Source organism: Prionailurus bengalensis, chromosome B3 (assembly GCF_016509475.1).
Source record: "Prionailurus bengalensis isolate Pbe53 chromosome B3, Fcat_Pben_1.1_paternal_pri, whole genome shotgun sequence".
Taxonomy (NCBI): Eukaryota; Metazoa; Chordata; class Mammalia; order Carnivora; family Felidae; genus Prionailurus; species Prionailurus bengalensis.
In genome coordinates this window covers 84,118,220-84,143,923 of record NC_057355.1, presented here as the reverse complement: position 1 = coordinate 84,143,923, position 25,704 = coordinate 84,118,220, and positions in this window count along the sequence as shown.

Here is a 25,704-nt window from a genome sequence, read left to right as displayed (position 1 = left end):
TTGTTATCAAACAATCTTCATTTTTCCCTTTCTTCCATTTCATTCCCTGCATGTTGGGACAGTAGTTTGTTTTTGTCTTACAAATTACAGAAATAGGAATTGAAAACTCCTATAATACTAAGGACTCAGGGCTGGAGGTGAGGTTAGCAAACGTGTTAGGGAGGCGCAGATCTGGCAGGGCCTTGAGAAGGGTCTGGCGGTAATGTCCACAGGTGGAGGGAGGCAACTGCCTATGTTCCAAATGCCTATGACTGTCTGGAACTCACCGGAGGGGAAGGTGGGCCTCATGGTGCCTATAATGTCTGGGAAGAGCACCATGAGATGTCAGTTGTCCAGAAACTTTAGGGCTGAGTTGTTCGGGATAATTTCTTCCTCCTGGATGGCCAGGAGTTTATCTTTTAAACCCCCAAACATTTAACCATATGAAGTGAGAAGTTTGCTGAAATGTACAGCATGCCCAGAGATCCTCTTGTAGTCCCGTCCTTCCTTCCTTTTGGCTCCTGAAAGTGGTCCAGGGAACACACAGAAATCCAGTAAAAGAGATTGTTCCTAAGGCTCAGATACTCCTAAGTGTTTATGATTATAATCCCAAAATATAAATATTTCTATTAGGGTAACTCTGTAGGCACTTACCAGTCCTTTCCATTATGAAACACAGGGAGAAGGGGAGGGGCTTCTTCCTAGGACCCTCTGTGTGAAGCTATGGAGCAGGAACCATGGAGGCAAAGAAATCACTCCTGGTACTTAAAGACTTAGCATGCTCTCCAAACCCTTTCCTTGTCAGAGGGGGTCAGTGAAATCCACTGGACATGCCCCACCTTTCTTATTTCTCCTCGAGAAATGACCTCTTTTGTTTTTGTTCATAGCTTTCTTTATGTGGACACATTCTATACAATTCACCCGTTTAAAGTATATGATTCAACAGTTCTTTAGTATATTGATAGAGCTAAGCCATCACTACAGTCAATTTTAGAATATTTTTTATTACCTTCCCAAAGACATCCTGTACCCTTAAACTGTCACACCCCATTCCCACCATCCTCATGCCCCACCCTGCTCTAGGCAACCCTAATCTACTTTACTATAGAAATCTATAGATTTCTATTCTGGACATTTAATATAAATGGAATCATACAATACGTGATCCTTTGTGAGTGGCTCTCACTTAGCATAATGTTTTCAAGGTTCGTCCATGATGTAGCACATATCCATACCTTCATTCCTTTTTATTGCCAAATACTAGGCCAGCGTGTGGATATACCACATTTTATCTATTCATTCACCACTTGACAGATATTTGGGTTGTTTCCATGTTTTGGTTATCGTGAATAATGCTGTCGTAAGCATCCATATTAAAATTTTCATGTGGACATAGGTTTTCGTTTCTCTTGGGTATGTACCATACTCAGGAGTGGAATTGCTGGATTATATGGTAACTCTTTGTTTAACTGTTTGTCCAGGGCTACTTATAAAGTTTGGCAAGTTGGAGATATTCCTTCATACTTCAGTACTCCCTTTTCCCATTTTACTTAGAAACTTGGTTTAGAAATATGTGTGTGCACTGATTTTTGTTGGTGAATGTTCTGTTTAGCTCTATTAGCATTCACATGTTTGTTTTAGCCCTGGTAGGTAAAAGTCCAGACTGTTTGTATGTTGTTATCAAACAATCCTCATTTTTTCCCTTTCTTCCATTTCGTTCCCTGCACGTTGGGACAGTAGTTTGTTTTTGTCTTACAAATTACAGAAATAGGAATTGAAAACTCCTATAATTCTAAGGACTCAGGGCTGGAGGTGAGGTTAGCAAACGTGTTAGGGAGGCGCCTGGGAAGAGTCTGATTTCTGGAATGCGGGGGATGCCCCAGGGCTCAGCGCCCAAACCCCTTGCGCCCTGGACCGCCCTCTGGCCTTTGCACCACCTCCCAGGGTTCCCGGGTCTCGGCGCCCTACGTGCTGCCCGGCACTCACAAGAAACACCTGCCCATGGCAGTTGCCAAACGCCGAGGAGCTGTTTGAGACTCCATATCCTGTTTGGGAATTGTTTCAAATGAAATCAGTGACTCTTCCCTGCATTAAAACATTTTTTTTTTTTTAAAGGAGAAAAAAGAAAGAAGGAGAGCGGCAAGGACTCTCCCTTCAGAGCCGTGAGAGCGCAGCGGTCACCCTGCCCAGCAGCCCTCACCCCTGCCTGCTGCCTCTGCGGGCTGCTGGACCAGAGGAGCCTGGGCAGCGGGGTGCCAGCTGGTGCCTCCTCCCTCCTTGCTCCTGTGTCAACTTTCCCTTCTTTTCTTCATTCAACAGACGTTTGTTGAGAGTCAGCGTGTGCCTGCCCTGTGCTAGGCAGGGGCACGGCCAGCGCCCGGCCCTCATGGAATTCGTTAGCCCATTAGTCCCTCCTGCCTTTTCCTCATTTTTTGTCTCATTCTCCATATGTCTCTTACTCCTCTTGTCCTTATACTTCTCTAGTTTTACTTGTTAAAAGGACACTATTTAAAATTTTTTTTCGATGTCCATGTTTCAATTTTTTGGACCCACACAGAGGGAATTTAGAGTTAGAGGGTTTTGGCGCAGCTAACTGACCCAGCCCTGTCCCCAATGGCCTCCTCTCTTCCTGAGACCCAGGCTGAGTCTACCCAAGGAAATGAGGCAACGTGAGAGCCGTGCACCCTCCCCATCTCTACTCTTGCTACTGGCTGTGAGAGAAGGTGCTGCTGCCCAAGGAGGGGTGTGTGTGTGTGTGTGTGTGTGTGTGTGTGTGTGTGTGTAGGAGGTCCGTGGGGAGATGGCAGAGAGATGCCCTGCCTGGAGGCACTAAAGTCCCCCAAGCCTATTGGGCCACTTGGTGATGTCTGAATGGAGCTCCCGAGTTTGCTCTTGAGAATGCTTCTGTTCCTCCTCTTGGAAACTTTGTCTAAACTCCATCGGGATGCTATGGGTCTTATGTGTTTTCTATACCAGGATGTTTGGGGGTCCTGCCTCTGACCTGTCTGATCCAAGGAAAGGTTATCCTTATAAACAGATGGAAATGATAGGCTTTGCCTCTGCCGGCGAGTCCTCGCATTTCCTTGGAGAGAAAGTACAGTGTATTCCTGTCTTCTTTAAGCAAGATTCTGCCAGCTAAATGGCCCAGGGGCCTGAACCAGAGCAGGGAGTAAAGTGGAATAAAATACTTGAAAATGGAATGGAAAAAGAGCAAAGACGTACACAATACAAGCTCTGATTTTTAAAAAAAAATTTTTTTTAATGTTTATTTCTGAGACAGAGAGAGACAGAGCATGAGTGGGGGAGGGGCAGAGAGAGAGGGGGACACAGAATCTGAAGCAGGCTCCAGGCTCTGAGCTGTCAGCACAGAGCCCAACGCGGGGCTCAAACTCACAGACTGCGAGATCATGACCTGAGCTGAAGCCGGACGCTCAACCGACTGAGCCACCCAGGCGCCCCTAAGCTCTGATTTTTTAAAATTAGATTTGATAGATGTAAAATTGTTCTGAAAAATTGTTATAAAAGTTTTTAAATACTCTCAGTTTCTGTGCGTTTCTTGTTGCAGGCCAGTAACAGATTGTGGATTGGCCATAGTCTGTAGACCATACTCTGGTCCCCATCTCTCCTTGTCCCTGACCCTTACCTATGGGAGTGGCCCACTCCTGCTGGATCACAGGAGCACTGGCAGGCTGGGTGCTGGCTGTGAAGGTCTCTCACAATAGAGTACATGCGGGAGCAGAAGTACCTACCTGGGTCGGATCATTTTTCCTAAGACTCAGGGTTTCTTAGACAACAATTTTAGTAATAAGGGGCTGAATCCACCCAAGTTGGTTTTTAGGTACAGAACTCATGAAATCCACAGAAGAACTGCTGTGGGTAGGTGTAGGAAGGGCAGAAGCCAGAGCAGTTCCGAGGACCTCAGCAGTCCAAGTTCACAGACTTTCGCTTAGGGCCCCACCCTTAACAAGGCTTAGTTCCCAGCTCCTTCAGTCTATGTGCCTCTTGGCATAAATTATCAAGAGAGAGATTCTGTGCATTGAGTCTGGAAAAAGGTCTACCTCAGTCCTATTAATGGTGGGCCTAGAGAGGGAGTCTCATAGCTTGCTCTGTCCCCGGTGGACTTGTGGGAACCAACTCCTTGAGAAAGAAGTTAATGGCAGAGCTGGGACCAAGGTGGCTCTTGGTGCAAGCCACTGCCTGTGGAAGGTCTGGAATGATGTGCTAGTTCTCAAGCAGGAGAAAGGGTTTAATCATTAAATTGTGGGGAGAAATTCCTGGCCCTGCCCTGTGCAATCGGCTCATCCCCCTGGGTCTCTAAGTGAACTGAAATGTTGCTCCCCAGCCTCTGGTCTAACTACTTGCTTAGCAAATAGGAGTCTCCATGGAAGGCACTGACCTGTGATTTATGTATCATAAAAGGGCTGGGGTGTTTGATGCCTGTACTTATCTGCTTGAGAAGAAACATTAAATGAGAGCTAATGGACCCTCGGCTTCTAATGTGGCGGCTGCTTGCTTAATGTGCAGAGCTCCATTTCAGCCTGGCTCCCTGGACAGGCCAAGCTGATTTTCATCCTGCAGATCTCAACAAAGCTCAACCACAGCCAGAACCATGAGAAGTAGGACTGAAAGGCCCAGGAGCTGCTGTTTTCTCTTTTTCCTACCATCACCACTGAGGGTTTCTGGCCTTGAAGATGTTTTACACCCAAAACTTCAGGGTTAAAATTCCTAATGTAAAGCAAAAATTTAAGCTGATGACTCCATTTCAAATGATGGTTTAATAATCCATAGTTCCAGGAAGAAGTTCCAGATGGCCTTTATACTGAACAATTTCTGGTACAGGCAGAGTTCCTTTGAATCCAGAACTATATTTTCCTTCAACTCAACTGGAGCAGAGTGCTCAGAATTGGTTAACTCTGGGTCTTTACCGGCAGCAGGCTCTAGGTGGCACTGCAGTGCAACATTATAATGCACCGTACTGTGTGTTCCTGTGCAGAAAACCAGGGGAAATTTAGTGCTCAGAAAAGTTAAACACTTTAAGGAAGGAAGGGAGTAAAAGAATCACCATTTAGAGGTTGCTGTAAAAGCCTCGGGACCACAGACCATTCTCTTCAGGGAATAAATGGCGAAATGGCAAGAATGGTGTAGAAGGGAATACGTACCTAGTGGTGACTTGTAAAGTCTCGACACAAGTAAGAATCACAACTATCTCATGTGCCTGGGAGATAAGAAGGCAGAGAGAGAACAGAAATCCTGAGACAACAGAGTAAGGATGAGAGAGGAATGGATTGTTTAAAGGTATTATTACTCTTTTATTTTGAGGAAGAATGTGGTATGAAATACATGAAGTTTCTCTGGATTTATTCTTTCACTATTGAATTGAATTAATGTTAGTATAGCTAATAATTATAGTATAATAGAGAATCATGGTAAGTAATACTGATTAAAGCTACTTATCATCATAAGTGATAAAATGAATTAAGCAAGAAAAACTCAGTGAAACATCATAAAATGTCTCTTCTTGTGGACCACATAGTCTAATACTTGGGTTTATGGTAGGTTTATGATATAAGGAGGCATTTAGCCCACCAGATTTTGATGGTTTGGGAGGTACACATAAACTTATTCATTGTTAATTTGCAAGGATACATTCAATCTATTCCTGTTTCTAAATGGTGCTCTAAATCAGTGGTTCTTAAAGTGTAGTTCCTGAACCAACAGCATGGCATCAGTGTCACCTGGGAATTTGTTAGAAATGCAAATTCCTGAGCCCCACCATGGACCTCCTAAATCTGAAACTCTGGGGAGGCTCCCCAGCAATCTATGTTTTAGCCAGTCTTCCAGATGACTCTGATGCTTGCTCATGTTTGAGTATAACTGCTGTAAAGAGTCCTTTGAGTGAGTATGTGTTGGCAAGAGTTGTGCCAAGAGTATGTGTTGGCAAGAGTTGTGTTGGCAAGGGAGAATAGATAGATTATTCAGTAAACGTCTGAGCCCTTACTGTCTTTTAGCAGTGTGATAAGTGCTGGGATTACAATCAAGAAAAACGTGGTTCAAATTTAGCGGGCAAACAGGCATACCGACAACTATAAGTGTAATAACTGCTATATAGTATAGTAGTAATTCCGCCTAGAAGGAGGGAGGAGAAAGTCTTAGAGGGTGGTGGAGGACATTTGGACAGTCTTGACAGATGAGAAGATTAATGGGGCAGAGGAGGGCTTGTAACTTTTAACATTGCCTTTTATTAATGCCAGAGAAGAGTTTTGTCCACCTAAAAAATAGAGGAATCGAGTATATTGAGAGATACTATTTGAGTCTTTCATTCCCTACCATGTGGTTAATGACACAGGCTTTGTGTCATTAATAGGGAAAATCTGGCTGGCCTTGGACTTTCACTCAGTGCCAGAAGCCAACAAAGTAGTATCTACAAAGTTCTGAAGAAAACAGTGACTCAAGGATATTATACCCAGCCAAGGTGTTAGTCAAATGTAAAGACAATAGGTGGACATTATTGCACATCCTCAAACTCAAGAAATACAGAATGTGTGAAAACTTCCTGGAAAAAATAGTTGTTCAATGACAAGATTCAGCCATGTAAGAGGTAAGTCAAAATAAAGGACTCAGGAATGGTGTAGGCACAGTAAAAGAGGAATGGTAATCCTTACTAGGGGATATTGTCAAAGAGTGAGAGTACTAATTTCCTCATCTTTTTTAGCAGGGAGTTGATATTTTTAAAACATCTCTAACTGCTTTATGCTTTTTAATAAAATTTCCTTCTTAACCTAGAGGGCTCTTTTAAGAAATAACACAATTTATGGCAAAGAAATATTTATCTGAAGTTTATTTTCCTTTACACTCTTAAGCTTCTTTTTTATCCATTAAGGTCAGGTAAAGCTAAGTTTTGAAACTTCCCCCAAATTAAAACTAGTTAATATAGTATAATCTTGCTTTAACTAGCTTATTTTCCGATCCATCCATCTATCCATCAACCCATCCATCCATCCATCCATCCATCCATCCATCCTTCTATCCATTCTTGGTTAATCTCTTTCACTCTCACAACATAAATAGGTTTTAAGTATCACCTATTTGCTTATGATATTCAAATATTTACCTTCAGACCTGATGACTCTTGATTTTATGTCTAATAGCCTGCTTGGGCAGCTTCACTTGGATGTCCAGTAAGCACTACAAACTCCACATGTTCAAAACCAAACTTATTTTCATCTTCTGAATCCAAATTTGCTGTTCCTCCTATATTCCCATATTTCCTATCTCAGTTCATGATATCATCAACTTAGTCACCTAAGTCAGAAACTTGGAGTCATCCTAGATTTCTCATCTCTTCTTCATCCTTCCTATCCAACCAGTCAGTAGCATCACTTCCTAAATATTTAGTTTTTTCTCTCCTCTTTATCCCAGCTATCATCGACCTAGGAAGTGTCCTCACCAGGGTCTTTGGTAATAGCTTCTTAACTGGTTTCTGGTCCTTCTTAGCCTTTCTCCATTTACACCGATTATTTATATTCCTGCGAGAATGATTTTTCTAAATGCAGGTTGACTTTGTTATTCTCCAGCTAATATCCTTCAATGGTTTTTCTATTTCCCCTTGGGATAAATCTTAGGCTACTGAACATACACCATCCTCAATCTCTGGACTAATACTTCCTTTTTAATTGTTAAAAATTAATTAATTTTTATTTTAAGTAGGCTTCATGCCCAGTGCAGAGCCCAACGTGCTGGACTCAGCTCAAGACCTGAGCTGAGATCAAGAATCAGATACTTAACTGACTGAGCTACCCAGCACCCTACTTACTGTCCCTATCCCTAACTTACTTCTATATTTCTATTCCTAACTTACTGTGATGTGGACAACTTCTGGTTCTTCTGAATGGAATTTCTTTATTTCCTTTATGGCCTACATGATGCCTGCTTATTTATTGAAACACAGCTCACAGGTCACTTCCTACTCCTTTGACAAAGTTTATCTCCTCTGTGCTCTGTGGTGTGCTGCATATACATCTGCTGTAGCACTTAGCATCAAGAGCTGTTTGTATGTTGGTCTCACCCACTATCTTTGCAGGTTCCTCTGTGTTAGGAACTATGTGTATTCGTGTGTGTGTGTTTAATCCCAGTGTCCATTATATACCATGACACATAGTAGGCACTCAGACTATTGAAATGAACTAAGCAATCCTGGTACATCTTTCTTTCTATTGACTATCAGATACACTCCTCTCCCTTGGGCACGATTGGGTAAACACTTCCAAATTCAATATTCTCCATTTTTCTGAACTCTGGGCATACCACCTTCCTTCTGTGGACACATTCTTTCTTCAGATATGTTAATACTATTGATTAGGTTATAGCTTTCTTTTAGAGCAATCGCATTCCAGTCATGTCTCTCTAGACTCCATCCTAGGTGCCTTAACTAGGTTTCTTCAATCCCTCACTCATTAGTTCACTTATTTTAGTCAGGGAAGGCTGTATGTTTAAAAGGCAGCCACTAGGTTGCCAATAAAATGGTGCCTTTGGTATTATTCATTGTGTAAGCCCTTCAAAGTGTGAGCCCCGTGGATGCTTTGGTGGGTGGGATATGTGCTTGAGGTTAAAAGGCCCTCCATGTCAGGGGAGGGCAGGAGTCCTGTATGCTAGTCCAATCTCAAGCGAGGCCCTCTGGTTCTTGAGGACAGAGAGGTTAAGAGCTCTGGTATTGGAGGGAGGTAACCCTGGTTTCAAATCTCAAGTTAACAGCTTAGTGGACAAATTCCTAACCGTGAATCTCTTCAACTGTGAAGTGGGGGAATAGTAGGACTGACCTTATAGGGTTGTTTTGGTAATTAAGGGCTAATGTTGACTTCTTTGCAATGGCAGATGATAAGCAGGCAACAAATGGTATTCAGCCTCATTATTGTCATCATTGCTATTATCATCACTATCATTTAACAATGAATGCTCTAGTCTAGCCTCAGCCTGACTACTCTTCACCTCCTCCTCACCTCCTCCCCTTGGGATGTGATTTGGTTGATAAAGATGGGAGCCTGAGGAAGACCTTGTGGACACCCCATCTGCCAATTGCCTTTTTCTGCTTCTTCTGTTAGGAGACGCTTTGGGTTTTTAGGGACTCTATTTATACAGTGATTATTTAGCATTTTTATTCTCTGAAGGTGCTGGCATAGATTCAGTCTGTAATTCTAAGGGAAAGGCGTTTAGCTGTGCCTTTCTTTGTTTGTCGGAACATTTCTGTAGATAAGCACCCTGCACAGTAAATAAACTGCATTGTTATTACATTGCCTAGCAATTTACCTGTAACAGACGGCTGTGCCTGCTATAATGACATGATAGCTAATCCATACCCCTGCATGATTTTATCTTTTACTGGAGGAGGCTGGCAAGTTTAAAGGGGACGCCCTCAAGGATCAGCTAGAGGAAACCAGTCCTGGTTTTAGTGAGTGAGGTGTTTTTTTTTTTTTTTTTTTTTTTTTTTTTTTTACAGGAGGTGTACCAAAAGTCCCGTGTCCGGATTTTGAATGAGTGCTTCATTTCAGGATCAATTACCTTAAGCTTCCCACAAGTAGGTTCTACCTAAAGCTTCTGTTTGATTTAATTAAGGAAGTCTCTGAGTCCTCAAGGCTGTGGTTAATACAAAAGATAATTTTTTTTCCTTACTGCATTAGAAATTTTGGATATGTAAATAGCCTATCATACAACTTGTCTCAAAAGGAACTAACAATTGCCTTTGGCAATCGGTAAATAAGCCTGCTTTCTTTTATTTAACTTCCTGTATGTTTTTTGATAGAGCCCTCAAAGTGACATTATTAGATCCAAAGGCAAGAACTATTTTAGAGCTCTATTAGTTTGACCCTGCCTACCAAAACACCCAAACAATTTATAGTGTCACCATAATTTTCAATGTAAACTACAGAACTGGACTTTCAATTGTGCCTTGTTTCTTACGGTTTGCTGTTTGTTTTCCCGACTAGACTGAAAGCTTCTGGAAGAAAAGAACCGGGTTTGGACTTCTCAGGAGCCTGTGCCCCCTCCTGGAAAGGGCACAGACTTAGAGTTCAACCTGGGTTCAACTCCTGGCTTTTAGCCATTAACAGCCCTATGACCTTGGGTAAGTTACTTATTTTTCTATAATCTTTCTGTTGTTGTCCCAAAGCTTGTTTAACATATACTTCAACCTTTTTTAGGACTCTCATTTACTAAAAATACTTTATATACAAATACATGCTTTATATACAAATACTTTATATACAAAATATATACATATTTTTCTAGTACTTTAATTACTTTTCTAAATGGTCTTGGATACCCTTCACGGCTTAAATATTACTGGCAGAGCTTCTAATAAGGAACAAGAATTGTTTCAAATTGGGGAAACTTCTCCTAGTGGTACCAGTTGCTTTCCCCCCATTCATTCCTACCCAACCTCAGGAAAGAAAATGTGTCACTCCTTCTTGTGATGAATTAGGCAGGGAGGCTGCTTGCTGGGGGACTATTTATATCTCTCTAATCTATTTCTCTCCATCTCCAGCACCACCAATAGCTAACATTTATTGAAGGCTTACAGTGGGCCGTGTGCGCCCCAGGCGTGATCTCATTTAATCCCCACTAAAACCATTATTATTGCCATTTTACAGGTGGGGAATTTGAGGCTTAAAGGGGTGAAGCAAATTATCTAAGGTCACACAGCTAATTAGTGTTAGACGCAGGTCCAATCTCTCACCTGGACTAGTGTGGAGGATTGGTAAAGGGACTGATAACTGTCTTCCCAGCATCTTGCTTCCCTCCGGTCAACCTCTTCTCCACTTGGAAACAACATGAGCTTTTGTAAAAGAACACCCGAAACCTCTTCCACATCCTCCCCGTTCCTCCCCACCCCCATGTTAATAATCTGCACGATTTGGCTTCTGGCCACCTCCCCTGTCTCATGTGGTACCACCTTGCCCTTGCTCTCTGCCTTTTGTGACCTTCTGGGATCTGCCATCTGTCCTCTATCCTCAGAGTCTTTGTAGATGTGGTTCCTTCTGGATGGAACTCCCTCACCCCCTTTCTTTGCCAGCAGCAGGCCTAATCGTGCTTACTCACCTTTTCCTTCCCAGCCTTCTCCAGTGAAAGAAAGTGTATATCGCTCCTCCTACTGATGCAGAACACCCCTTGCTGGTGGGACATTTGTACCTCTTTGGTCCCTACTGGTCCTGCAGCTTGGAGATCTGTTTGTTCCTGAGCTCACATTAGGTTGGGTTCCCCTGTTATGTGCTTCAGAGCAGCCTGTGCCTTTTCTTAATGGCACCGATCAGGATTTATAGTTTCAAAAATTTTATCTGTGTACCCCTTTGGTTAATGTCTATCTATACTGCTCTGATTGGAAGTTTTATGAAGACAAACATTGTCTCTTTTAGCTCATTTTGTATCCTCAGTATTTAGCACAATACTTGGCACACGGTATTATCATTTACTACGTTGAATAAAAGCTGAGCCTTAGAAACTGGGAAATGCTAATGATCAATCCTGGGGTGTTTTAGCCCTCTCCTGTTCCTGGAGGAGCAAGCAGCATGTGCAAACTGTATGGCCTCTGCACACACATGTGTGTGTATGTGCGCGTCTCTGAATGTGGGTGTGGCATGCCCACATACACGCAGACTCACGCAGGCACACACACACAGAGGCACACACACACACACACACACACACACACACACACCCTCTCTCTCCATTACAGGCAGCTGAACCAGGAAGGTGAAGAATATTTTTCATGGCGTTATTTTTATGATAATCTATTTCGATGGTTAATTTGGTTTAGGACACTGATTTATCACCAGTTTATAGATCTCTCTCTCTCTCTCTTTTTATTGTCCTATTTGAATTATAAGGATGGCATGTGTGAAATGGAACTTCTTGGCCTATTGTTCTGCTTCTCACGCAACCAGTGTAGTTCAGACAATAAAAAGATCTATAAAATTAATATATACACAGAGTGAGAGATGAAAGAGAGGGACAGAGACAGAGAAAATGGGTAATACTTTGGAATTGGATACCACATTTATCTCTCTCTGGTGAAGTTCAGAATCAAAATTTACATGTGGGGAAGGCATAAATGAGGTATGAAGGTGTTGTCCTCTCGTGTGGAAAGAGGTCTAGTAATTTTAGCTTATCTATGTTGCTCAGAAACCATAGTTCCCTCTTGTTCCTAACCATTTTAAGGGCTTGTTGACTACTGAGATAACTAGAAATATGTGCTCCAAAGATGTGAAGTTAAAAAAAATAAATACCAGGCCACCTGGATTATATAATTACTTAGTCTGCTGGGTACGTTCCAATTTTATCACCAACAGGCATCTTAAGTGAATATTTGCTTGTGAATTTTCTCCGGTGCCTGGTACACACCTGACACCTAGTAGGTGTTCAATAAATATTTGTCAAATAAAAGGATAACTGAAGAGCACTGAGCAGGTATGTCTGGTTAACTGATACCCTGAAGCACGATCCTGAGCTCGCTGATTCTTCACCAGAGGAAGGACTGTGCCTCTTTTCCATCATCCCCTCTGGTGGCTGTGCCCCCTACTGTCCTTTTCCAGCCAACTTTTTTTTACTTATTTTGGCTCCTTGTCTCCCTCTAGGTTTTGTTACTCTTCCCACACTAGATACTTACCTCCTCCTTTCAAAGGGTGAGATGGGAAAAATTCTAGTGCAGTAGTTGATCCTGAAAAAATGCCTTCTGCATGGAAAACAGACAACAGTCTTCCTACCTTCTAAGGAAGTATTTTGAATGACCAGGTGGCAGTTCCCAGATGCGATTTCACTTGAGGTCCTTGGATTGACTATTTATTGCTACGCTCGAAATGATGGTTATTATTGTTACAAATATTATTATGCTGAGGAAGCTAGCTTGCAAGCAGAGACAGCTGCATTGTTTACAAACATAATTAATGAGGTGATTTTTAATATCAACAGCTCGGCACCAGCCTTTCTAAAGACTGTTTATGGCCTGGGCCACAGAGCCATTTGTAACTTCTACGGCACTTCTCTGACGGGGCCGCCTCCAAGAGTCATTTCCTTTGGCTGGTCCCTGGTTTATTTTATGAATGACAAAAATAAACCTCTCCTTGTTGCTGGTGAGAAATGGTTTATGTCTAGCGAGCCCACGTTCACCAGAAGATAAACACAGGAATACTTTTCTAAGAAGTGAAGGTACATTTCCTAGCAGCTAACTTCTGTATTTATACAATAGTCATCCAGCTAAGGTGGCGGTCCTGGGGGACTGGGAAGGAATGGCATATTCCATTTCTAAACATGGAAATGTTTTGTGTGGCATGATACTCTATAAATACCTGCAGTATATCAATACTCAGAAAAATAGCTTATACTTCAAATAGGCTTTCGACGGTCTAACAATTGAGGCCTTCTACATGACCGCAGACTTTTATTCCATTTAGTTATATTTGGGTGAAGGATGTGGACAAAAGATTCTCTCTCCTCTAAATCTGGCCTGGCCTGACATAGCCTTTCAAAATGGACTTGAAAGCAAGCCATTCTTCCTTGGTTAAGTATTAGGTGAGACTCATCTTTTTGTCTTTAGGTTTTCCATTCCACTCCTGATTTTGAACTTTGGTGGCTGGTGTACCCCAAATTTGAAGGATAAGTTTATTCTTATGAGATACCTACCATTGAATACCTTTCCAAGCAATTAGGAGAATGACTCTTCCACCTGCATAATAAAATATAAACTAACCATCCTTCTAGGCTCTGCTGTGTTGAAAAGCAAGAAATGAGTGTCAGTGTGTTTCCTGACTTGGTTCTTACATTTCAGAGGTTCGATGATTTAATAGTATGTTTAAACCTTTGTTTTCTCCTCCACAATTTCTAAGGGAATTATTGTTATTCTATTCCCTCTTGACTAGGAAATTGCCTGGATATATCTGTTCAGTAAGAGGCAGTAAGATAGGAAGAGATACAAAAAGACTACAAATAATAAAAGTGACCCAAGATAATTAAAGTCAGCCATCTTGTATTTTTCTGGTAATTTTCAGGCAAATGCCTCTGAAACATAGTTTTATGACCCCAATTCTACATATCCTCATTTATTACCTTAATCCACACTGGCTCTGGAGTGGATAATGAGAACTTTGTGAATAGCCCAGGTTTCATACTTTTAGGTGTTAAATAGGAGTGTTCATTTAATACAACTCCACACTTACTGAACATCTGGGGATATATACCCCCTACCCTCAGGGAACTTCACCATCTCCCAGAGGAGACAGAAACAAATAATGAAGATTCGTCTTTAAAAGTGCACTCTTCTAGGGGCGCCTGGGTGGCGCAGTCGGTTAAGCGTCCGACTTCAGCCAGGTCACGATCTCGCGGTCCGGGAGTTCGAGCCCCGCGTCGGGCTCTGGGCTGATGGCTCCGAGCCTGGAGCCTGTTTCCAATTCTGTGTCTCCCTCTCTCTCTGCCCCTCCCCCATTCATGCTCTGTCTCTCTCTGTCCCAAAAATGAATAAACGTTGAAAAAAAAAAATGTTTATAAAAGTGCACTCTTCTAAAGAGAATTGTTTGTTTGATCAGTTTGACTGCTGGGATTTTCGTTCTGCTGATTACAGTAATGAGTAGAGAGGAGAAATGGAAGAGACCAGAGGGAACTAAATTGATTTATATAGGAAAGGACATGAAGCTACCAGTGGGACGGAAAAGAATAAATCTAGAAATTAAGAGGAGGGGGTGAGGGGCAGGGGTGAAGTTTGAAGGGGTGAAGTAAGAGGAAGACTTTGGGGGACCAACTGCCATGATGTCTGGGATTCTGGGGGTCAGAAAGGTTCAATGAGAATTTTTATTTATTTTTAAAAATTGAGATATAACTTATATGAAGTGCAAATGTTAAGTGAACAGCTCAAAACATTTTTACATAGGAACATACTTTGTATCTGCCACCCATATAAAGATATAGGAATTTCCATCATTCCAGAGGGGTCTCTCAAACCCCCTCCCCATTGGTTGCCTAAGGGTGATCCTTATTCTGCTTCTTCTCCCTATAGAGTAGTTTCACATGTTTTTAACTTGATATATGTAGAATCGCATAGTATTTATTCTTAGTTTCCACCTCCTTACACTCAACGTTATGTCTGTGAGACGGAATTATACATGTTTTTGCAGGTTTCAGTAGTTTACTCTTTTTCATTCTCATGTAGTATTCCATTCTTTGACTATGCCACGATTAATTTGCCCATTCTCTTGTTAGTGGACACTCAGGTTGCTTCTAATTTGGGGACTATTTCGAATGATGCTGCTATGAACATTGTTGCATGTGTCATTTCTGTTGGGCATATGCCCAGGAGTGAGATTGCTTGGCCATAGGTACATGTGTAGGCTTGCCTTTAGTTGGTCCTGCCAAATCATTTACCAAAGTGACTGCATCAATTGGTGTCCCCCAAATAGTCTCACGTGCTCCAGTTGCTCTGCATCTTTGGTGACATGTGATGAGAACTTTGAGGAATTCTTTCTGGGCATCAAGTGGTAGTTTCCCTCTTGGCTACCATTTGTGAGGCTTGAGGAAAGACCCAGAATTTGGAGTCAGATTTATGATGAATTCCTTGCATTCACTGCCAAGGGCAGCAATCCCAGGTTCCTTTGGGTTTGAATTTTGGCTTCTCCGTTTACTAACTGTATATTCTTAGGCAAGGTGTGTGTGTGTGTGTGTGTGTGTTGCCTTCTGAACCTTTTATTGTTCATCTGCAGAATGAGAATTATAGAGGCACTGCATAGGGTTTTAATGAGGATAGAATGAGATAGTGCACAGGGTCAGGCATGTAATTTGTACTCAGAAAAATGGTAGCTTGTGTTACTATTAACAGAAGTGAGAAAATTCCAAGGGTAAGGGTTAAATACAGGGAGGATAGAGGTGAGAGACCTGGGCCAAATCTCCACATCCATTTGGAGTTTCTCCTTTCTTTCTTTTTTTTTAATATTTATTTATTTGGAGAGAGAGAGACAGAGTAAGTGAGCATGTGTATGGGAGTGCACAAGCAGGGGAGGGGCAGAGAGAGGGAGAGAGAGAATCCCAAGCAGGCTCCATGCTCAGTGTGGAGCCCAACACAGGGCTAGATCTCACAACTGTGAGATCATGACCTGAGCTGAAGTCAAGAGTTGGACACTTAACTGACCGAGCCAACCAACGCCCCTGGAGTTTCTCCTTTCATAGCCAACCTTTGAAAGTTTGGGGGTTTGATTATTAGAGGCAATAATTCCCTATTGCCAAAAGGCCTGTTCCCTTTTCTGCACCCAGGTAGGCAGTAGTGACTTGCCAGGCATTGCATTCTCAGGCTCAGCTTGTGCGAGACATGGGTGTGCTAAAGCCATCCTGTCACATGACATCATCAACCACCATCACTGAGCAATTTTAGAAACAAGAGTTACAATAATTAGAAGTCTCTCCTCAAAGGAGATTGGTAATATGCAAGGTAAGACTGAGGAGATAAACTTAAAAGAGAAAAATGAAAAAAAAAAAGAAAAGGAAGCCTATTTAATTTTATGGTTGATGCAACTTGTTACATGTGTGTCCTGCCAGAATAAATCGGATCATCTGATTTTCAAATTGCCGGGTCTATTGTTTCAGAAATAGAGGATGTAAATAATTTCAGTGCAATCTCCCGGATCTGGACCTCTCTCATCCAGAACTGTTATCAGCATTAGCATAATTTATGGTGCTATCTAATAATGAAATCACTGAACACTGATTGTACAGCTTCTTAAAGCTATAATTATTGCTCATTAGGAATGGATTTCATATTGTTTGCTCCTGGCACATAACAAGTTATTGAAAGGGAAAAGTTGTCAGGAGAAGTGAGAAACCAGGGAAGGCACTCCTTTAGTTCCTGAGTATCCTCCCTGATAAATCCATGTGAGATTTTGTTTTTCGTAGTAGAGAACAACTGGCCACCCCAGATGCCATTTATTATCTTATTTCTTCTTTAAAGGAAATACCTTTAGCTTCATGTCATGTGTTGTTTTCAGTCCATGAGGTAATAAGAGTTCAGCAAATGTAGACTGAATGTGTGAAAAAAGGAATGTCTGAAGACAAAAGTCACAGTGACAGCATGTTACACTTGACCTTTGTCCAGCTCCCACCAAGCATTAACACAAGAACTGCCCATTAAGCTCACCCGAGAGGCCAGAGTTGGCAGTTTTTCAGGGGTGTTAATCTGAAATAAGTCTTAGTATATTCATCTCTGAACATCTTCAAGTGCATTTTTTAAACTTACACAAGCAAGGCTCGACTTTCCACTATAACAGATTTGAACGATACATATAGTGTACTGAGTAAAATGTGGGCACCCCTTTCACTCAGTTTGGTTCATCCTCTTCCTGAGGTAATGGTCCTTAACAGTATACGTATCCTTAAACCCTGGTGTTCCTGGTTTTATTGAGAACTCATTGCTTATGATAACAGGGGGGAAAAAAAGGCTGCTTTTGTTGGCTAGCAAATCACTTCCAGATGGAGCACAGGCCTGGGGAAGGCTTGGTCTTTAACTCTAAAGATGGAGGTTTAGTTAGAGATTTCTGTGGAATACAATGGTTGGGAGAATTAATACATTTCAGCATGGGAAGGAGTGGTAAAAACTACACCGTTTGCAAAACAGACGCCACTGTCAATATGTTCATGCTTCTGGGAATGGGGAAAGAGGCTTGAGTTCATTATGAACAGCGTCTTTAGCTTGTGATGTCATCCACTTCAAGGGAATGTAGCTTGGCCTTGAGATTGGTATATTTTATTTGACCTTCATGGAATGAATGTGACTTTTGTGTTTGTCAATTAATCCAGCCTGGTGATTTATCCAGACCCAGGTCATATTTTGTAGCCTGGCTGCTTTGTACCCGATTCTAGCTTCCTTAGGTCTTTTGACATGAAACGTGAAAGCGCTAAAGAAATCAAATGAGTATTTCTTTAATAGATTCTTTTCCTTACTTGTTGATAACTGTGCTCTCTTTTCCTTAAATATCCTCTTATCTAGGGCCTTCTAGTCCCTGAGAGTACAGGGAAAATGTCAGATATGCAGAAATTAAAAAAAAAAAACCCTTATTCTTTCACTGGAAAATTTCAAACTTTAGTAAAACTGTAGAAATGTTTAAATTGCCTTCCAATTTCTGAAAGAAATTGGTTTCCTTTAACGCTTAACGAGATAAACTGCAATTCGATTCAAGTCATTTTTCTGCCTCTCCTTGTTGACAATCTGAGCTCTGTTTTTTTGGTTTCCTCTTGCTTTCTGATTGACTTCAAGATTGCATCTAATCTTTTTATTCTATCTTGCACGAATGCAGCCTGCAATGTGTTGTGACAAGGAGCCAGACCTCCTATTAGCATATATTTATACCTTGCCGCACGCAAAGTGGTGCTCGGGGATTATTAAACCAGGCTGGAGCTCTGAAGGCACATAAAAGGCATCAGATTCACCCCTCCCCCTAGAAAATCCTCTATCCCAACTGTCTACTCACATGGAGATCTAATTGTTTGGAGAAAGGGATAAATGAGAGGAATCATAAGGAGCAGTTGTGGACAAAGTTATTATGATGGAGGAATTATCAGATAATCACTGATATGGGGGGGATGTGAGAGATGATCATTGTCCTCAAAGGGTCTGGAGACACCTTGGAGGAAATTTATGGGCCATCCTGGGAATCAGTTGATAACATGGTCAAGTTAGCTTACTGAGGAAGGTACTAGAACATGGAGACATCTGAGCAGAGGTCTGGGAATAGCTAGGTTGGAGGTATTTATGATTAGTAGGTTTCAGAATATGAACTCAGAGGGCCAGATACCAGGAGATGAAGGGACTAGAATTTCAAGACAGGGTCCCTTCTGAGGTGACTTGAGGAGAAGTGATAGGCAATATCTCTTCAGTTTCTATTTGTTTTTCCATAAATAGAAATCAACAGAGCAAACTCTGAACAACATTGGAATTGGTACATGCCTACATATTCTTTGGTGTTCCAGTTTTCTTCCAGTAGGATTCATGGGCCCTCCAGGGTCTCAGAGTTTATGAATTAGTAACCTCTGTCTGCTATCAAGACTGGCAATGATCTGACATTAGTCATTCACACATGGGTTCGACCTAATTTCCACTTATGCTAACCATCCCACAGCACTTCTATTTTAAGCCTGTTTTCTCTAATTGCAGAAAGACAGCCTTTGTCTCCTCTGAAAGAAATTTTGAGCATTAGTAAAAAATGCAAGAGACAATTTGGGGGAAGGGAAGCTATTCTAATGATTTGTATGCTAAGGGATTGGTCTGGAAGAGGAAGTATTTTTCTCTCTCGATTCCCTAAGGTTCCTCTACTCCTAGGATGGTAGGTCCCAGTGACTGCTCTTGGAAATTTCTGAGTTTTGAGAAATTTTTCATTATGATGCACATCTCACAGTCTTGCATACATCTGTCTTCTCTAATTGTCTATGAGTACTCTGGGGAGGGTGATGGTGTCTCATTCACCTGTGTTTTCCATTGACAACTGGTGTCCAATACACAGTTTTGGAGCTGTCCATCAGAGGCATCCCAGTTCATCCCACCTTCGTAACTTTAAATATTTTAGCTTTGAGATAAGAAGTTAGATCCAGGGTGCTGTTTGGGTTGTATGCCCAAGTATATTGGGGTGGGCTTGGCTTTACTTTGTTTTTCCGGGTGCTTGGAGTAGTGAGCTGATCCTCTCTGTTTTGAGGCCTACAGCCTAGCACAGCTGTCCCCAGCCTATGCCTGCTTGATGCGAGGCAGACTCTTACTGCTGTCTGCCTTTCTCTGGCATCTATGACTCGGGCTGGCATGGGTCCCTTATTTGGCTCCTTCTTTTCTCCTCTGTGGTTAGATTCAGGACATAGTCTGGGCATAGGGAATAGTCAGATAAGGGCAAAGAAATGACTTTGGGCCCAGTGTAGTGTAATTAGGTCTGAATAACTTATGAGAAAGGAACTCACAGTGTTGAGAAGTTATTATTTTGCTTTCCTTTGTATACATCTCCCTTGAGAACTCAAGGGCTGGAGGGGTGGCTGGATTAAAGCAGGATTTCAGGAAACTAAAAACTTGATTTGACTATATACAGGGACTTTATCAGGGACATATTTCCAGGCAGGAGAGGAATGACTAGGCAGATGACTAAATGTACTTGATTTTCTTTATTTAAGGCTGTATTTTGTGGAATCAAAACTTAAAATATGTAAAAATAGTGGCTTTTAAGTAATAAGACTAATTTTATAAGCCACATGGGAACAATAAACTCCTTAGGCGTTTGGGGAGTGGTATACAGAGAGGTCATAAGGTGAGAAGATACTGAAGTTCTTGCTTAGGGGGAGGATATAGATATTTATAAATGTTAGCTGTTATTAGGAAAAATCAGCATAGGTATGAATTTTATTCAGTTAGGGAAACTACCAAAATAATAACTATGGGATTATGACTTTTAAACAAGCAGAATAATATGTAAATTATTTAAAGGAAACCAAGGAAGAAGAAAAATAAGAAATAAAAGGAAAACACGGCAAATAGCACCAAATAAAACAGGAAAGTAAGTGTCAGTGTAACAATAATTACAATAAATAAGTTAATGTGACCAATCAAAATACAGAAAGTCAGATTTTTTAAAACTAAGACATAAAAGTCTTAAGTACAAAAGGAATCAGAAAGATTTAAAATAAAGGATTGGAAAAAGATATCCCAGGCATATATGAAGCAAAGGAATCAGGAGTAGCATTTTTAATATTAGGGCAAATGGGATTTAAGGTGAAAAACATAATATAGGATAAAAAGGGCCATTGTGTGTTGGTAAAGGAAATATAACACAGTAGTCATGAACACATATGCTGCTAACAATAAGACTGCTAACAACAACTGACTTACCTAAGTGAAGACATAGATAGATCAACAATGATGGTTGGAACTTAAAAAAACAAACAAACAATAAATCACCTCTTGGAAACTGATGGAGCAAACAGATGAATAAGAAAAGATATAGGGGTGCCTAGGTGGCTCAGTTGGTTAAGCATCCAGCTTTGGGTCAGGTTATGATCTCTTCCTTTTTGGGTTTGAGCCCCATGTCAGCCTCTGTGCTGTGTGGAGCCTGCTTGGGATTCTCTCTCCCTAGATCTCTACCCATCTCCCACACATTCTCTGACTCTCAAAATAAATAAATTAATTAAGTAAAAATTAAAAAAAAAAAAGGAAAGATATAGAACATATATAATACATTCTTTTCAGGCCTGTGTGATGTAAATTAAAAAAAAAGTTTAATAAATTTTGAAAGCTCAATTCATACAGGTTATATTTTTTGACTGTGATGCAATAGAACTAGAAATTAATAATAAAAGGAAAGCTAGTTAACTAACTAACTAACTAATCTAAATGGTAGGAACTAAAAATTACTATAAAAATTTGCCCACAGATTTTCATATGCAAATTGAAGAACTTTTTTTCTATATGAAACCTGTGTCAATGTGAATTTTTTTAAATAATTTTTTTAAATGTTTATTTGAGAGAGAGAGAGAGAGAGAGAGAGAGAGAGAGAGAGAGAGACAGAGTACAAGTGGGGGAGGGGCAGAGGGAGAGGGAGACATGGAATCTGAAGCAGGTTCCAGTGTCCAAGCTGTTGGCACAGAGCCTGACCCAGGGCTTGAACTCATGAACTGGGAGATCAAGACCTGAGGTGAAGTCGGACACTTAACTGACTGAGCCACCCAGATGCTCCAGTGTAACTTTTTGTCCAGTCTCTGGTGAATTTGTTTTCTGGTGTATGGGGTGGAAGACTCTATAATGAATTAAATAATAATGGTTGGGAAAAAGGGAAACACTTTCTCCTATTTAGACATAACTCACATAGTTAGAAAAATTTTGGAAAATATGAAAAAATAGAGCATATAAAGCAGCTCCTTAACAGGTGATTTCTCTTAATTTTGGCATGAGGACTAGAAATACAGAGAAAGTGGAGCTGCATCCTTACCTGGGAGTGTGTTCTTAAGCTTTCTGAGGACCACAATATTCACATCAGAAACCATGTAGAACATCGAGGAATCAAGAGGAAGATCATAATTCATAGGTATGTGTGGCTTATTCTAAAGAACCTTTAAGACAACCCCAAAATTAGGGTAGGGCTGGAATTCCAGGTATTTTGCTTTGTGAAGGACCATTGGTGTGGTCTGTACTTGCCTATCGGCTGGTGTGGCCAGGGTAAACATGGGTTATTTATTGAATTGAAACTTTTTAACCTAGGAAATCTGGGGTAATTATAATTGTTGGCATAATCAGTATAGTGGGCTGGGTTTCCTGGAAAGCCAACTCTGAATGGAGATTAGCATGTAAGAGGTTTATTTGAGAGTGCTCTTGGGGTCAATCATTGGAGAAGGGACAGGGAAGGAAGAGAAGGAAGCAGGTGTGAGCAGAGGCAATGAAATGAAGCTTCAGCAAAGCAGATGTGAGATGGGAGGTTTTGAAGCTGGGATAACCTTTTTGATTTGTCTTGAGTTGAGACTTGCAGCTTTCAAACAGTTATCAAATGAGTCTGTGCCTGAAAGAGTACATCAGCTTGGGTAAGGTCGCTCTTTTCAGCAAGGCAATTCCCATAATGAGTAATAAATCCTTCATTCCTAAAGGAGAATATGAATGCCACATTACAGTGTCTACCACCTTAGTGATGTAATTTTGGCTTTAAATTAATTGTTTGTTTGTTTGTTTGTTTAAAAAAGTGAAGGGTTGGAAGAAAATTCTGGGTTTAGTATGCAGTCAAGAGTAAAATCCTTCCCAACCTAATACTTGCTCTTACTATGGGCACGCTGTAGGGGAAATGGCTCCTTGAACACGAATTGAAAGAACTGTGCTTTATAAACCTATAACACAGGGAGTTCTGGCATTATTTTCCAAGGATTCTCTTACCTGAATATGACACTAAGGGTAGGAATTTTTTTTTTTTCCCCTGTATGAAAGAGGGAAAACATGAAATGTTTCATAAGTGTTTCAGGTACTGTGTGTTTCTTTGTCATACCTTATGAGTTAGTTTTGAAAAGAATTTTAAAATTCCAAAGAATACTCTTGGACTTGTTTTTCACCTCAAGGATGATTCCAAGGTAAGAAGAAATATCTTATACCTCTACCCAATCTGCTACTTGTTCGCCCCACCTTAAACTGTGAGAACTCAAGGGAGGGAAAGGGAGAGGAAGGCTATAAGTAAGACCAAAAGTGTGGTGTTAGCAGGAGAAGGACAGGACAGTAAGGGCACTCTTCCAAGTAGGTGATGGAAGTTGTTTGTCTTTGATCCTTTTTGGGCTGCCTTCTTGATGATACTTTTATCTTGATGACACCTTATGTATAGCTAAGATGTACACTAGTCTGTGGATACAGACCCCAGCAGTTAAAGCCTATACCAGCAGGGCAACCCATGTTCACTGAAGGCAGGGACTCAGCAGGTGGGTTCTGGGGGCCAGACCGTCTCAGTTCGAATACCAGCATCACCTCCTGCTGACTGTGTGATTTTGGGCAAGGGGCTTAACCTCTCTGGTCCTTAGTTTTCTTGTCTATAAAATGGGGTTGATAATAATACCTCAAGGGTGTGTTGTTGAGAATTGAATGAATTAGCTCTGTAAAATCATTTTGAACATAATAAATACTTGAAAAATACTAGCTATTATGTGCCCTGTGGGGCCACCTTCCCTGTTGCCTGGGTTTCCTACCTTGACAGGTAACTTTAACATCCAACGCAAAGCTCCTGTATACCCAAACCTTCCACTCAGAGTCAGACGTTCAGGGTCAGAATGTTTTTGGCCACTGCCTTCTCTGCCCATCATCTAAGCAAGTGTACAGAGGTGACCATATATTCTTACTTCTTACATATATTCTAACACAAATAATTTCCCAGTTAACTAATCTTCACCCACAATTTTCTATCCTTATAAGGATTATTTCTATACCTAAACTACAGATGAGATCATTTCCATCTTTCCAAGTCTTATAATAAGATTAGAAGGTGGGACCTTTTTTCAAGTGTAGGTTTTCCCTTAAATATCTCCCTGCCTCATCTTGATTATCTTGGAAGATAAATTTTTAATGAAAAAAAAAAAAAAGAAAGAAGGCAGAGATTAAAGGTGGGGACCCTCATACCAGACCACTTTTTTTCCTGATACTTCACTCTTAATGATCCCTCAAGCCCTTTTCTCTTTTCCAGTCTCTCTTCTCTTTCTTCCTATTCTCCTTCAAGGAGGAAAGAGCCAAGCTGGAGAGCAGCCTGTGAGACCATGAAGAATGGAATTCATTTTCATCAATGGAAACAGAGTAGAATGAAAGATTTTAAAAAGCAGACATGGGAGCTGGTGATTTTGACCTCCTTTGGCCTCAAACCTTGAAGCTGAGGAAATGTACAAAAATATACTTTAGTTTTCAGTGACAATTTTATACTTGTATTAACATTTGGTATTATTTAGAGATAGAATTATTCCTTTAATTAGACTGTAGGTTTTCTCTGTAAAATATGTACCAATTAATTAATTAATTAATTAATTAATTATTGAGCAAGTATATTTGTGCCAGGCACCACCTTAAGTGCTGGAGATACAGTTGTGAGTGAACAAAAATAGACACCAAAGCTCTTATGGAGCTTATGTTCTTGGGACAGGAGATAGTGAGTAGGTCAACAAATACATCTTTGTTGGGTGGTGATAAGAAGGAAAAACAAAACAGTGATAGATAAGTAAATACAAAAAGAATAAGATAAATAAGAGAAAGAACAGAAAATAAAGTGGGATGAGGGGACAGGCAGTGACAGATGAATGTAGGTGTGTGCTATTTTGGACGGGGTACTCTCCCCAGACCTTTCTGAAAGGGTTTTACTTGAGCTGGGACCTGAACAGCACAAGGATGTGGCTCTGGGCAAAGGGCATGGAAATGCTTGACACTAAGTCTTTAAATGTAGTGATAATGGAAACTTTAGTTTGATTAAAAACAACATTACTAAAATGAAAGAGATAAGAGAAACACAAACAAAAGTTTCTCTTCTCATTGTCACCAGGTGAACTTTGGGAAGGAATACCTAGGATTTCCCCAGAAACCAGATTTTCCCTGTGTATATGTCAGTCACATCCATGGCGAGGTGGTTAACATTCACAGGCCACTTCTTAGACCATGTTGATGACCATTACAATCTGAGAAAGTTCCTCTTTTCTATACTCATTCCTTATTCTACCTTGTGAGATAATAAAATGTAAAGCTGAATATGACTCATCATTCTCAATGTTCCTATGTTTGGGTATGGAGATTCGATACCTAAGGCTTTTGTATTTGTTTGAAAAAAAAAAAGATACAGGTCTTTATTTCTTCATTTTTAAAAAATCTTTATTTTTTTTTGAGAGAGACAGATAGAGACAGAACATAAGACAGAGAGAAAGGGAGTCACAGAATCTGAAGTAGGCTCCAGGCTCTGCGCTGTTGGCATAGAGCCTGACACGGGGCTCGAACCCCCAAACTGCAAGATCATGGCCTGAGCCAAAGTTGGGTGCTTAACCAACTAAGTCATCCACGTGCCCCTCATTTCTTTTTTAAACTTACCATTCCAAATTACAGAAACAAAAAGGAGCCAAATTGGTGGCATTGGAACTAGTCATTCCAGTGACTTTTATGGAAGTTCTTGTTTTATCTGTGTATAGTCTGTTCCAGGGGGTTACATAGATCTAGGATTTGTTCATCCTTCAAACTTACCTCCCTCCCTC